Raw genomic sequence first — 14,322 nt, 5'->3', positions numbered from 1 at the left:
TCAAATATGAAAAAAGAATAATAATAATAATTATTATATATATATTATAATTATTATAAATATATATATATATATATATAAATGTAATAATAAAATAAACTAATTAAACTCTGTAATTAAACCAGTTTTCTTTGAGTAATTATTAAGTTATTATTCTCATATGCTTTTTTGATCTTTAATGGGCTGCTTTAGTCATGTGATCCATTGTGTTTGGTGTACATATAGCCCTCATGCTTCATTTGTTTCTTGTCAAGCTTTGTTTGTGTAACCCTGCTGTTGATAAGTATTTGTCCATGTTTTATGTTTATGATATATATATATATATATATATATATATATATATATATATATATATATATATATATATATATATATATATATATATATATATGAGCAATTCCATGAAAATGTCAACCTTGCCATGAAAAGAAAAATGTTTTCACCAAAATAGCGAAATCGTTTCTACATTTTTTGCGCAGGCAAGTGTTTTACAGTACTTTAAAAATACTTAAAAATGTCTCTGTCAATGTTTTCAAACTATTATATTTGATTTACCAAAGTCACACAAATGGCAATTTCACATCCGTCACATCCATAACGAAAAAGTGTCACATCCATAACAAAGCTTTTTCCTCAAAAATGCAATTATGTCAAAATAAAATAAAATCAATCAGTTTTGTTCTATAAAGAGCCAATTCTTATCCTTTTGTTGAGCATTATTTATTTTGGGTTGTGTAGTTTAATTCACAGAATTTCTACGAAATATGTTGTATACTGTAAACTCGCAGACTTTTTTTGTCACATCCATAACGCTTATTTATTTTCCTCATTTAAAGTATAAAAATGTTCACAGATTGAATTTTTTTGATCCCATAAGTCTGTGGTTAGTTGTTTTGGAAAATATAAACAGATGGTTCAATATAATGTTAACGTATACTTTCTCTGCGAATTTATGTTTTGAATTTTTACTGCAAATGTCACATCCATAACGCTGGAATCAGCCATATATATAAAATTATTATTATTTATATTAAGTTTAATCTTTCATTTCTAGTCTGGTCAAAACGTGTTTTTGTCAAGTCTGTTTTGTCAAGTATTTTTGTTAAACTTTCATTCAATAAACTGCACTTGGGTTCTAATGCTCACCTTCATTTGTATTTGTCTAATCCCTGCCTGTGTGTGATATACGAGCACCCTGAAATGGCTGTTTTGATTCTGACATGGAATAGTTATAGAAAGTCCAATCAAAAATGACTTGGCCAGCTGACCAATCAAAGCAGAGTTAATTTATGGAAGGGCGGGGTTTATAGACCTTACAGTAATGGTCTTATTCTCAATTCCTCAACAAAGTCAACCTCAACACTTCGATTATTTACATTTACATTTGGCTCAGCTGTGTTTGATTAGGGTTGAAGCAAAACTGTGCAGAGCTGCGGCCCTTCAGGAGTCAAGTTTGAGACCTATGCTTAAAAGGGATAGTTCATACAAAACCGAAAATTCTTTCAACATTTACTGTACTTACCCTTTAGTGTTTTTTTAGTTAAACACAAAATAAGTTATTTTGAAAAATGTTGGAAACCTGTAACCATTGACTTCCATAGTATTTCCATAGCATAGAAGTAAATGATTACTGGTCTCTAATGTTCTTTAAAGTGACTTTGTTTGTATTCAGCAGAGAAAAGAAACTCATAAAGGTTTGAAACCACTTTAGGGTGAGTAAACATTAAGTAAATTTTCATATTTTTGCTTGAACTATGCCTTTAAGTCCTACGTTGATTCAGAAAATCACAAATCATTTCAAAATGATTCTAATATTAAATGCATATTCTAAGAAAATTACAATGTTTTGTCTTGGTGCTTTATTTAGGCTTACACTGATATTAGATAAATTAAAATACAATATGACCTGCTCTTTATTCAAAAACACATGCAATACACATAGTTTCAACATTTATTATCCTTATGCAGTCTGACATAACACACTGGAACTTGAAATCTGCTGCATCTCAGTCAAAGTTCAGCTTAACACAAGAAGATTTTGAGATTTTCTTGGAATTAACAATGAATGGATGGAATGTTTGGTTTTGTGGCATTTTAATATAGAGTGACTTATGTGTCGGATCAAATTTGCCAGTTATGTTTTTTCACTGCTCATGAATATAGTTTCAGTAGAAGCCAAAGTGTAGGAGTACCAGCAATTTTGTCTCTGGGCTCTCAGAATTCTGTAATCATAGTCATTCAGATTCATTTATTCATCCTCGCTCTGTGCTGTCTCGTGTGAGAGATTTACTGTGATCCCGGAGCACACATAACTTCATTAGATGTTCAAAAGTAACTGATGAATTGTTTTTTTACCTCACACAGAAAGTTTCACAAAGTTTGGCTTCAATATGTTTTTTTTTTTGCTTGTTTTTAAATCAATAATTTTTTTTTAACAAGGACACAGTAAATTTGATTTTCAAATAAATGTTTAAATAAATGCAGTTCCTTTAAACTTTTTATTTATTAAAGTAAGTTGTGGGCAAAAGGCATTATAGTTTGTGTGTATCACATGAATCATCACAAAACTACAGTGGATCACAACTACTAAAATATTATAAAAATATTTATTACATTTTTTCTTTAGCAAAAAAAAAAAAAAAAATTAGTATTAAAATAATTTCTGAAGTATTGTGACACCAAAAACTGGAATTAAAGAGATAGTTCAACCTTAAAACTCTGTCATCATTTACTCACTCTTGTTCTTATTTATGCTTGACTTTCTTTTTTCTGTTGAACACAAAAGAAAATATTTTGAAGCAATACTTCCATCGTATTTGTTTTTCCTACAATGAAAGTCAATGGTCACAGGTTTTCAGCTTTCTTCAGAATATCTTCTTTTGTGCTCAACAGAAAAAAAAATCTTAAAAGGTTTGGAACCACTTGAGGGTGAGTAAATAGTGAGTTAATTTTCATTTTTGGACAAACGATCCCTTTAAGGACAAGTTAACAAAATTGAACAGGGATTTTAAATTGTAACAATATTTCACACTACTGAATTTTACTGACCAAACAAATGCTGCTTACAGTGAGCTTAAGAAACTTTCAAAAACATTTTTAAAATTCTTACTATAGTGCCAGCATTTGCATTTTGATGCTTATCCACAATTGTATAAAGTTTTTGTTTTAGATATCAAAATTTCAAACCAACAACTACTGTATTTCAATACTGCTCATTATGGTGGTTCTTGGAGAGACAATTTTTTTTTTTCTGAGATGGTATTTGATGAAGAAAGTTTGAGGACCACTGCTCTAGCATTAATAGTTTTCACATTCCACCTGCATGACTTCATGGAAATTGTGTATATTTTGAATACAGATATAGAACATATAGAAGTTTTTGTACTACAAGTCTCTTGCTTTTATTAGTCTCTCAACCAGGATGCATTTATTGTACTTAATCGTTTTATAATATATATACAGTAAATATACAGTTGAAATCAGAATTATCCTCTCCCCCTTTTGATATTTTTTTCTTTTTAAAATATTTCTTAAATGATGTTTAACAGAGCAAGGAAATTTTCAGATTATCTGATAATTGTCTGATAATTTCTTTTATTTTGTTTTTTTTTAATTTTCTAAAACCATTTTAAGGTCAAAACTATTAGCCCCTTTAAGCTATATATTTTTTAAATAGTCCACAGAACAAACCATCGTTTTACAATCACTTGCCTAATTACCCTAACCTGCCTAGTTAACCTAATTAACCTAGTTAAGCATTTAAATGTCACTTGAAGCTGTATAGAAGTGTCTTGAAAAATATCTAGTCACATATTATTTACTGTCATAATGACAAAGATAAAATAAATAAGTTATTAAAGATGAGTTAATAAAACTATCATGTTTAGAAATGTGTTGAAAAAAAATCTTCTTTCTGTCAAACAGAAATTGAGGAAAGAAATAAACGGACTTCAACTGTATGTATTTGTGATATATTTTTGATTTTACAGTATATGTACATGTCTATACGGATTTCATTCATTTATTTGTTTTCTTTTCGGCTTAGTCCCCTGATTAAACAGGTATCGCCACAGCGTAATGAATCACGCACTTATTCAGCATGTGTTTTAAGCAGCGGATGCCCTTCCAGCTGCAACCCATCACTGGGAAACACCCATGCACTTTCGTTAACACACATACACTATGGCCAATTTAGCTTATTCAATTCACCTGTACCACATGTCTTTGGATTGTGGGGAAAACCGGAGCACCCGGAGGAAACCCACGTGAAGACAGGGAGAACATACAAACTCCACATAGAAATGCCAACTGACCCAGCCAGGGCTTGAACCAGCAACCTTCTTGCTGTGAGGCGATCGTGCTACCTTCTACAGCATCATGACGGCGGTCTATATGAATTTTTGAGAGATAATTCAGAGTGGGTTTTGCTAGGCTTTGACTGTGTATGTATTACACATGCAATCACTCAATGACACAGAGCGAGAGAGAGAGCAAGCATGTGTGCGTGGGTTTTTAGATGTGCAATAGTGTGGATATAATTAAAATATCCGATTATAGTCACTTCAGTCGAACATTAGAACAGATTAGGCTCACACTTGAACTGTGACAAACAGCCCATTGTGTGTATGTGTTCATGTATGTGTGTGTGTTTTTCTTTCACGAGGCAGTTCAGTCTGATGTTTTTAGTTGAATTAAATGTAGACGGACTCATGTACAATACAGGATGAAGTCAGCCGGAGTTGATCAGTATATGGGAAATGTCTCTTATACTTAATTCGGGTCAGCAAAAAAATAGACAGTGGTCATACGATCATGATAATACCCTGTGTGTGTTCTCTGTGAGTGTGTGTGGTAGAGATGAATATAAAGGGGGATGGGTTGGCTTGGCTTTTTCTCTTTCTTTTTCACGTGCATGCTAACACTCACAGAAGGAATCAGATTAGTGCGAGGATTACAGAGTACCAACCATTTTAGAGGAAAAAACACACACATGCACACACATGCACACAGACTCAGAGAACTCGTATAAGCACAATATGAGTGTCGGTTTTGTAATTAACAGTTCATCAGAGGATACTCATCACAGTTTCTGTTACTCTTTCCTCCGTTCATTTTTAAAGGCCAGATTGCGATTAATTAAATGTCAGCACTCTGATGTTGCGTGTGCGTGCGTGCGCATGCTTGTGTTTGGTGTCTTGCTGTGTGTTCATTTGGTGAAAATGTCGAGTGGCTTCTGCTCTTACTCTGACATTCTGATTAAGAGCGTCGAAAAGCACCGTCTATCCACTAAAGCACTGTAAAAATGTTTGCCTGTAAGATCCATTAGGTATTCAACATTACATTTGTATCGTCGATTAACTGCTTTTCCAGAAATAACTCTTCTTTATGTGCGTGCGAGTGTTTTTATGCAGGGGCTGCTGGGTCTTTGGTTACCTGCACACTTTCTGCAACTAAAGCAAATTAATGCCCTCATTTACATATCGCTGTGGGAACTGGGGTACTGATGATGCATTCATCTTTGTGACTGCAAACGTGTGTGTGCATGTCCGTGTGTGTGTGTGTGTGTGTGTGTGTGAGAGAGAGAAACAGACAGTGAGCATGAGAATGAGACTAACTTCATTTTGCATTTATTTTGTGTATTGTTCAAATGCAGCCTTGTAGAAAAAAAAATGCTACCTAAATTTGCATAGAATTGAAATCTGCTGCAGTGAACAGTTAATTAAAACAGTTCATCATAAGCATCTGTGCATTTCTTGCTTGAGATTGCATAAAAACAAGAACTTTTTTAATCCGCATTGTGTTGTAGAAAAAAAGACAATATAACAATGAGTATTTTTTCAATTAAATGTTAAAATACACTTACTGGCCAATTTATTAGGTACGCCTTACTAGTACCGGGTTGGAGTTCATTTGCCTTCAGAACTGCCTTAACCTTTTGGGGCATAGATTCAACAAGGTACTGGAGATATTCCTTCAAGATTTCGGTCCAAATTGACGTGATAGCATCATGCAGTTGTTGCAGATTTGTCGGCTGCAAATCCATGATGCGAATCTCCCATTCCACCACATCCCAAAGGTGCTCTATTGGATTGAGAATACCGATAAATTAATTCCGGCTATTTTACGCACAGAGAAGTTGTAACATTACTGGTAATTTCCTGGAATGCTGCGCTGTGTGAACGAAGAAGGAAAATAGCTGGAAAGAGCGAATGCACGTATAGAGCGCGCTGACGTGAAACGTCTACTTCAGCCAATCAGACATTCAGACACATTCACATCTGTGCTGTTTAAAAAGATAAAAGCCTTTAAATATTTTTCCAGAGACACATTTAGCTGCTAGATGTTAATCAGATCACGTTTCAATTTTCCTTCTTATGCCAACTGTGTAAATAATTATTGATAAGATGCTTATGATAAGCTGTCGTTTGTTTACTTTCAAGCTCTGCTTCCTTCAGTTGCATGACGCGTTGCGTTTGCACGTGAAACAGCCGGTGAGCACCAGCACACACACGTATTATGTACATCTCGACATGCGAAAGTGTTTCTCTATATGTTTTCATCAAAGTTGTTCACAATACTTATCCATCCACAGAGTTTGTAATGCAGTAAAATGTTTACAAATACAAGTGCAGCCATCGAGAGTTCATGTCTGGTTAATGATGTCAGAATTTACCGGTATTTTGGAATGGATGTGTGAATGGTCTTTTCTGGGAAAAATTCTGTAACGTCCTCGCCAGTGTGAACAGTGCTATTTTAAATTTACCGGTATAGTCGTTCTGGAACTTTTCTGGATATTTACCGGTACAACTGTGTGAAAGGGGCTATTATTATGTTCAAGAAACCAGTCTAAGATGATTCGAGCTCTATGACATGGCTCGTTATTCTGCCAGAAGTAGCCATCAGAAGATGGGTACACTGTGGTCATAAAGAGATGGACATGGTCGGCATCAATACTCAATAATGAACTCAAAGTGTGCCAAGAAAATACCCCTCACACCATTACACCACCAGCATGAACCATTGATACAAGGCAGGATGGATCCATGCTTTCATGTTCTTGATCCCTAATTCTGACCCTACCATCCGAATGTCGCAGCAGAAATCGAGACTCATCAGTCCAGGCAACGTTTTTACAATCTTCTATTGTCCATTTTTGTTGAGACTGTGTAAACTGTAGCCTCAGTTTCATGTTCTTAGCTGACAGGAGTGGTACCCGCTGTTGTCTTTTGCTGCTTTAGCCATGCATTTAGAGATGTTCTTCTGCATACCTCAGTTGTAACCAGTGGTTATTTAAGTTACTGTTGCCTTTCTATCAGCTAGAAACAGTCTAAACATTCTCCTCTGACCTCTGGCATCAACTAGGCATTTGCACCCACAGAACTACCGCTCACTGAATATTTTTCAGACCGTTCTTTATAAACCCTAGAGATGGTTGTGCGTGAAAATCCCAGTAGATCAGCAGTTTCTGAAATACTCAGACCAACCCGTCTGGCATCAACTACCATGCACATTCAATGTCACTTAAATCACCTTTCTTCCCCATTCTAATGCTCGGGTTGAACTGCAGCAGATCGTCTTGAGTTGCTGCCATGTGATTGGCTGATTAGAAATTTGCATTAACGAGCAGTTTAACAGGTGTACCTAATAAAGTGGCCAGTTAGTGTATATCTTCTAATATAATTTACAAAATAAAAAGTCTATCGTATCATGTTATTGATCTGTGCTCCCGTTAGCTGTGCTCGCATTTGAAATTGTTTAGGAGTTTCCGATTCAGTTACCTATGGGAGAAATGACTAGAAATAATAAACGTCAGAAAACAGTCAAACTACTTGCTCTAAAAACAAGTGTGTTCATTACTGTACATAAAATTGGTATAATATACTGTAATAAGATAACATCAGTTAGCAGCATAATGAGCTGTTTTTAACATCCAAATAACAATGGAAATGAATGAGACGGAAGTCTCAAGCCAAAAAGATTCCAATTGTCAATACTCTTCTCTCAATTCTCTATTTTTTATACTGTATTGTTTACTGTCACAAAATGCATAGTTTACAGAAATCCTTTTCCATAATTTATATGAGTGCAATGTGAGTGTTGTCTTTAGGATGAGACGTTTAACCTAGGTCCTGTTAAAAAGAGTTCTTCAAAAAAAAGAGTAGGACTTTAAACTTGGCATCCTTGCCAAATTTGCCCACCATCATGCCCTCCTGACCATCCCCATATCATAATTAGCTTCATCACTGTATCTCCTCTCCACCAATCAGCTGGTGTAATGTGCAGTCTGGTGCAATATGGCTGCTGTCGCGCCATCCAGGTAGATGCTGCACACTGGTGGTGGATGAGGAGATTAGTCCCCAAAATGTGTAAAGTGCTTTGAGTGTCCAGATAAGCCATATATAAATGTAAGGAATTATTATTATTCATTCATTCAGTTTCTTGTCGGCTTAGTCCCTTTATTAATCTGGGGTCGCCAGAGCGGAATGAACCACCAACTTATCCAGCATGTTTTTACGCAGCGGATGCCCTTCCGGCCACAACCCATCTCTGGGAAACATCCACACAGACATTCACACATACACTCATACACTACGGACAATTTAGCCTACCCAATTCACCTGTACCACATGTCTTTGGACTGTGGGGGAAACCGGAGCACCCGGAGGAAACCCACGCTAAGGCAGGGAGAACATGCAAACTCCACACAGAAACGCCAACTGAGCCGAGGTTCGAACCAGCGACCTTCTTGCTGTGAGGCGACAGCACTACCTACTGCGCCACTGCCTCACCGCATTATTATTATTATTAAATATTAAATATAATTTTTTTTATCCATTGTCCACAGGAAGGCCTTCGAGTTTTTTTTTTACAATTTAAAGCAATAACACGCTTTGCTTAGAGTAAACTAAAATCCAATAGTTTGCGTTAGCTTGTGTTCAGATACAGGTTTACAGTGTATGAAATAAACATAATTTAGGAATCAAATGTAGATTTTCTTCAATTAATTTACCAATCATGATAAGAATCTCTGTCCAAATGTTTGGATCTCATTGCACTCCCACAAACAATGATAAAGGGTACCCACTTCTTCACTGCATTTTGGACAGGTATCAGGAATATTTGCGTTACTTAATATTATAAAAAAAAAATTCTGAGGTATATTAAATTTTCTCACCAATTATTGGAACGAGAGCAATTTTATCTTCCTCGTAAAAATATTTTAATTGGCGTATACTTTTAAGCATAAATTTTTAGCATCCAATGTCACTCCTCCCTGGTACAACATTTTTATTGCCCCATATTGGTGTTAAGTTTGACAGAGTAATTGTTTTTAAGAATCTAAGAATTCATGAGCTTCATTCAATCAAAAAGTTATGGATTGCCGTGAAATAGCGTTGAATATGCTGAAAATATTCCACAAATCACAGTTTGAATGTGTTGAATTATGTTTTACAATCTGAATATCATTATGACTTTTTATTCTTTTTTTAGACCTATATGCTTTGACACAATTGACGTTGTAAAAAGCCCTTTAATATTAAATATGACATGACATGACTGGACGTGGGCGAGGCAGTGGCGCAGTAGGTAGTGCTGTCGCCTCACAGCAAGAAGGTCGCTGGTTCGAACCTCGGCTCAGTTGGCGTTTCTGTGTGGAGTTTGTATGTTCTCCCTGCCTTCGCGTGGGTTTCCTCCGGGTGCTCTGGGTTCCCCCACAGTCCAAAGACATGCAGTACAGGTGAATTGGGTAGGCTAAATTGTCTGTAGTGTATGAGTGTGTGTGTGGATGTTTCCCAGAGATGGGTTGTGGCTGTAAGGGCATCCGCTGCGTAAAAACTTGCTGGATAAGTTGGCGGTTCATTCCACTGTGGTGACCCCGGATTAATAAAGGGACTAAGCCGACAAGAAAATGAATGAATGACTGGATGTGGATTGAAGCTAATGTGGGTATAATGTTTTCTTGCACAGACTGATTTCAGTAATTACTCAATGTATCATCAGAAACCACAGGTATTAATTTAGTTTATCCTGTCTATGGTATTTGACCCTCAAAATAGCCAGAACCCATTGATTTGCATTTTATAAATGAGAAGTCATCTAAAAATATATATATATATATATTAATGCTTATCTGAAGAAAAAAGTGACCTCTTGAATTGCCTGATGTGAAGTAAATTAACAGCATGATTCCTTAAAGTGATAGTTCCTCCAAAAATCAAAATTATGTCATCAATTACTTACCTTTGACTTCCATGTTCCATGCCATTTTTGATTTTTGTTTTTGTTTGTTTGTTTGATAACAAAAGAATATATTTTGACTGTAATCATCGACTTTCATAGTAGGAAAAACAAATATTATGGCTGTCAATGGTTACAGGTTTCCAACATTCTTCAAAACATCTTCTTTTGCATTCAAGACAAGACAGAAAGTCAAACAAAAAAGAAGAGTAAATTATGACAATTCTCTGTTTTAGGTGAACTGTCCATTAAAAGCGTGTTTCTATGAGGGAAAAATAATATCTGCACCTGTACAAGTACATATCTTACATTTGGAAGGGCAATTTTTTATGCATTAATTTTATCTAATACATTTTTGCCATTGTAGAACCACTTGGGGAAAAAGGAGATCTTTGAAATCATGGGTTGTCTTTGAAGCCCTGTAGACTGACTTTTATGTGCCATGAATATATGCAAAAGTATGTAGGTGTGATGAGAAGGTATGCGTATGTGATAAGAAGGCTGGAATAATCAAAAGGATAATGGCAAAAAAAAGCATGTGATGTTGATAAATTATGCTAAGAAAAGGGATTAATTCAAACAATCGATAACCATTTACTTCAATAGTATTTGTTTTTCCTACACTGTGCCTGTCAATGGTTGCCAGTTTCCAACTTACATGTATTTTTTTAATAAGGGTGAGTGAATGATTAAATTCATTTTTTGGTGAATATCCCTTTAATGTTGCTTGAATTGAATATACCATGCATAGTGTAACAATATTTCCTACTTTGTAACCATATAACAAAGCACAACTTCACGTTTTAAAATATAGGCTACTAAGCAAAACTTAGACATTAAAGAGCTTTTATTTAATAATTACCATATGGCACATTTATTTTAAGCCTATCTATATTCATTTGGTGCCAGAAAAGGAGAATATTTCCTTTTAATGTAGCCTACATCTAGTTTTAAAACAGTGTCACGACGAGTAAGTTAGCTAACAGTGAGCCTACTGCAAAAAAAAAGAAGAAAAAAAAGAAGAGATGTTAAAGATGAGCGCAGGGACTATGAACGGTCACCGTACAAACTGTCAGATATGATTGACCTCGTTTCTGGACGTTTACCTTAAGTCTCTCCGATGTGCAAATGCAATTCCTCCAAATTATTTATTTTGTCTCAACCGGAGATTCATTCCGGGGCACCTGACGTCACGCCGCCGCCGCTCTGTCCTGACTCGAGCGCGTCCCTCATATTCCGCTGTGCGCGTGAGTGAGCGAGCGAGTGTGTGAGCGTGTGCGCGAGCGCCTCTGTATGATCGCGCGCTCGGCTGCACACACAGCATCAGCATCATCAAAAAGCGAGACCTGCGAGCTCTTTACGAGCGCTGGAAACACGCAGTGCTTTTGCCGCTGTTGTGCTTTTTATAGTTCAGCCCAGCACCGGTGAACATCAGAAGGGAGAGGACTGGCTTCTGGATTATTTTTGTGCTGCTTATAGATGAATTTACAGGCGGGACCGAGCCGGTGAGACCCGAATGAAAACCTGAACCCGACAGCGATGTTGATCAGGTAGGCGAGGAGTAAAGAATCATCCGCTTCCTGCTCATTATTGGGAAAATGACTAAATAATTTCATTGTTATATATTCAGTCAGACACCCGAGCTGCAATTGTATGTGAATCGATGGGCAATCCCCTCTTGCTTCCTCCCAATCATAGGCAAGCTAATACTGAACACTATTGCATTCTCATCTCCACTTTTTGGATGCTGTTTTGCTAGCAGCATATCAGCATAACGTGTTTTTGATGGCTATTGCATCATGTTCTTTATATATATATATATATATATATATATATATATATATATATATATATATATATATATATATATGTATATATATATATATATATATGTATGTATATATGCATAATATATGTGTGTGTGTGGTGTGGTGTGTCTGTGTGTGTGTATAGGCAAATGCATTTGGTTTTATTGTCTTAATTGCCTTGCATTTTTGTTGTGGTTTCCCCACTGCTGCCTTTTAGCTCATTCAGTGATGTTTGGGGAACCCAGTGCCCGAGGGCATTATGCTGAGCTTAAAGTATTACTGTTTATGACGGAATGTTCTGCACGGATCATTAAAAGCATATTCTTAATGGACCAATACACTGAATGGCTCTACATTTGAACAAAGTTCACATGGAAGGGGATTATGTGTGATGACTTTTGCTATACCTCGTAATGCTCTTAGTGTGTGTGAGAGACAGAAGGGCGAGGGAGGGAGAGAGCGAGGGATATTATGATGTTAGGGTATTAAGGTTTGCATATGCAGGGGAATAAATTTGGAGGAACGGAACAGAGAGATTGGCGGATGGTCTGAGGTGTAAATGGTTGACCTGCCATGCCCAAAGCATGAGCAGCCCAAGTGAGAATTTGACAGATGGGCATAGAGACAGAGAGAGAGAGAGAGAGTGATTTTCTGAGTTTTGAATAATTTATTTCTTTTCCATACCTGCAGACTAAGGGTTGCTCGGAGCACACTTGAAAACTTGCACTGTTTGAAAAGCAGGTTGCCTCAGCTTCAGTGGCATATGGCTTATATGAATAATGTAGACATCACAGAGACACAATCCCTGTGCTTATTGCACAGACGTGCGTCTCTGATACCATTTATAGGTGTGGGTCCTAAGTGCTTCTGCTAGTTGAAAGTTGTGCTTATGACACTGAGCTGACAGCTATAGCAGTAAATTCTCTTCCTGAAACTGGAGAAGAGTTTAATAGCACTGATGTGCTCAGTGCTTAAGGCTTGATCAGCTCAAGTGTTCTGCATGTGCATTACTGTCAAAACCATATGGTTCAAGTGTTCTTCTGCAAAATGACTTCTAACTGTCTTCAGAACATCTTTTTAATGTCCATTATATAGTGGTAAAGATGGCCTGTCTGATGGATTGGGGCAGGGTGATTGAGTTTCAGACAAATGTGGGACTGTAACTGCTGCCTCAATTGACACTATGCTGTATTTATGTTGTGCTTAAAGCTACTGTTAAGCATAAAAGATGCAAAAGAGCGCAAAAGTTGTCAATGCATGAGCTAGATAAAGCACCATGGAATGGAACAGAAGTTTCTAGATTTTTGTAATTGACACATGTGATTTAAAATATATTGCTAAATAATAAAAAGATGGACCAAAGTGATCCATTTTATGCATTTTCTGTCTGTAAAGACCCAGAATAAAAAAAGTATATTGAACAAAATACATCTTGTATGCGGACCCCCTTAGAGTTATCATAACTTAATTGTATTATTAAGTTTAATAACATATTATTGATTTTACCAATAATATGATTATATTAAAATGATATACTGTACTCAGTTGAAGTCAAAATTATTAGCCCTTCTGTAAAAAATTATGCATTCATTTTAATTTAGCTTAGTCCATTAATTCATCAGGGGTCACCACAGTGGAATGAACCGCCAACTTATCCAGCATATGTTTTAAACAGCGGATGCCCTTTCAGCTGCAACCCAGTACTGGGAAACATCCATACACATTCATTCCCACTCATACACATACGGCCAATTTAGTTTTATTCAGTTCACTTATACCCCATGTCTTCGGACTGTGCGGGGAAACCCGAGCACCTGGAGGAAACCCACACCATCAGAACATGCAAACTCCACACAGAAATGCCAACCAACCAGTGACCTTCTTGCTGTGAGGTGACAGTGCTAACCACTTAACCACTGTGTCACCCTGTAAAATTTTAACTCTGTTTATTGCTATTTAACATAGACAACATTTATTAACAAGCACAGTTTTAAAAGCTAATTTCAAATAACTTTTGTCTTTGCCATGATGACAGTACATAATTTACCGGTTACTTTACAAGAAACTAGTATTATGTTTAAAGTACCATTTAAAGACAAGGTTTATACATTTACCTAGGCAATTTCGGTTAATTAGGCAAGTCCATCCTTAACATTGGTTTGTTTTGTAGCCCTTTAAAAAAAAGTTGCTGCTTTTATTCCAAATAAGACTTTTTACAGAAGAAATAAATATTATAGGAAAGACTGTGAAAACTTCCTTGCTGTGTTAAACATCA

The 14,322-nt window shown here is 36.1% G+C and overlaps 1 protein-coding gene across 8 annotated transcripts in view; it reads left to right on the top strand.

Annotated features, from left to right (window-relative positions):
* The window catches only part of ptprdb (protein tyrosine phosphatase receptor type Db), a 149,892-nt gene that overhangs the window by 28,039 nt on the left and 107,531 nt on the right, over positions 1–14,322 (top strand). The window contains exon 1 of one of the 8 annotated variants that reach the window (XM_073944961.1): positions 11,531–11,789. The exons of the other annotated variants lie outside the window; for them this stretch is intronic. The gene's annotated coding sequence lies outside the window, so the exon portion shown is untranslated. Of the gene's footprint in view, positions 1–11,530; positions 11,790–14,322 lie in introns of those variants that run through there. 8 annotated transcript variants of the gene reach the window in all.

Source organism: Danio rerio, chromosome 1, assembly GCF_049306965.1.
Source record: "Danio rerio strain Tuebingen ecotype United States chromosome 1, GRCz12tu, whole genome shotgun sequence".
In the NCBI taxonomy this organism is placed as follows: Eukaryota; Metazoa; Chordata; class Actinopteri; order Cypriniformes; family Danionidae; genus Danio; species Danio rerio.
Note: the sequence above shows the minus strand (reverse complement) of the source record. Positions and strands in the feature narration are given on the sequence as shown.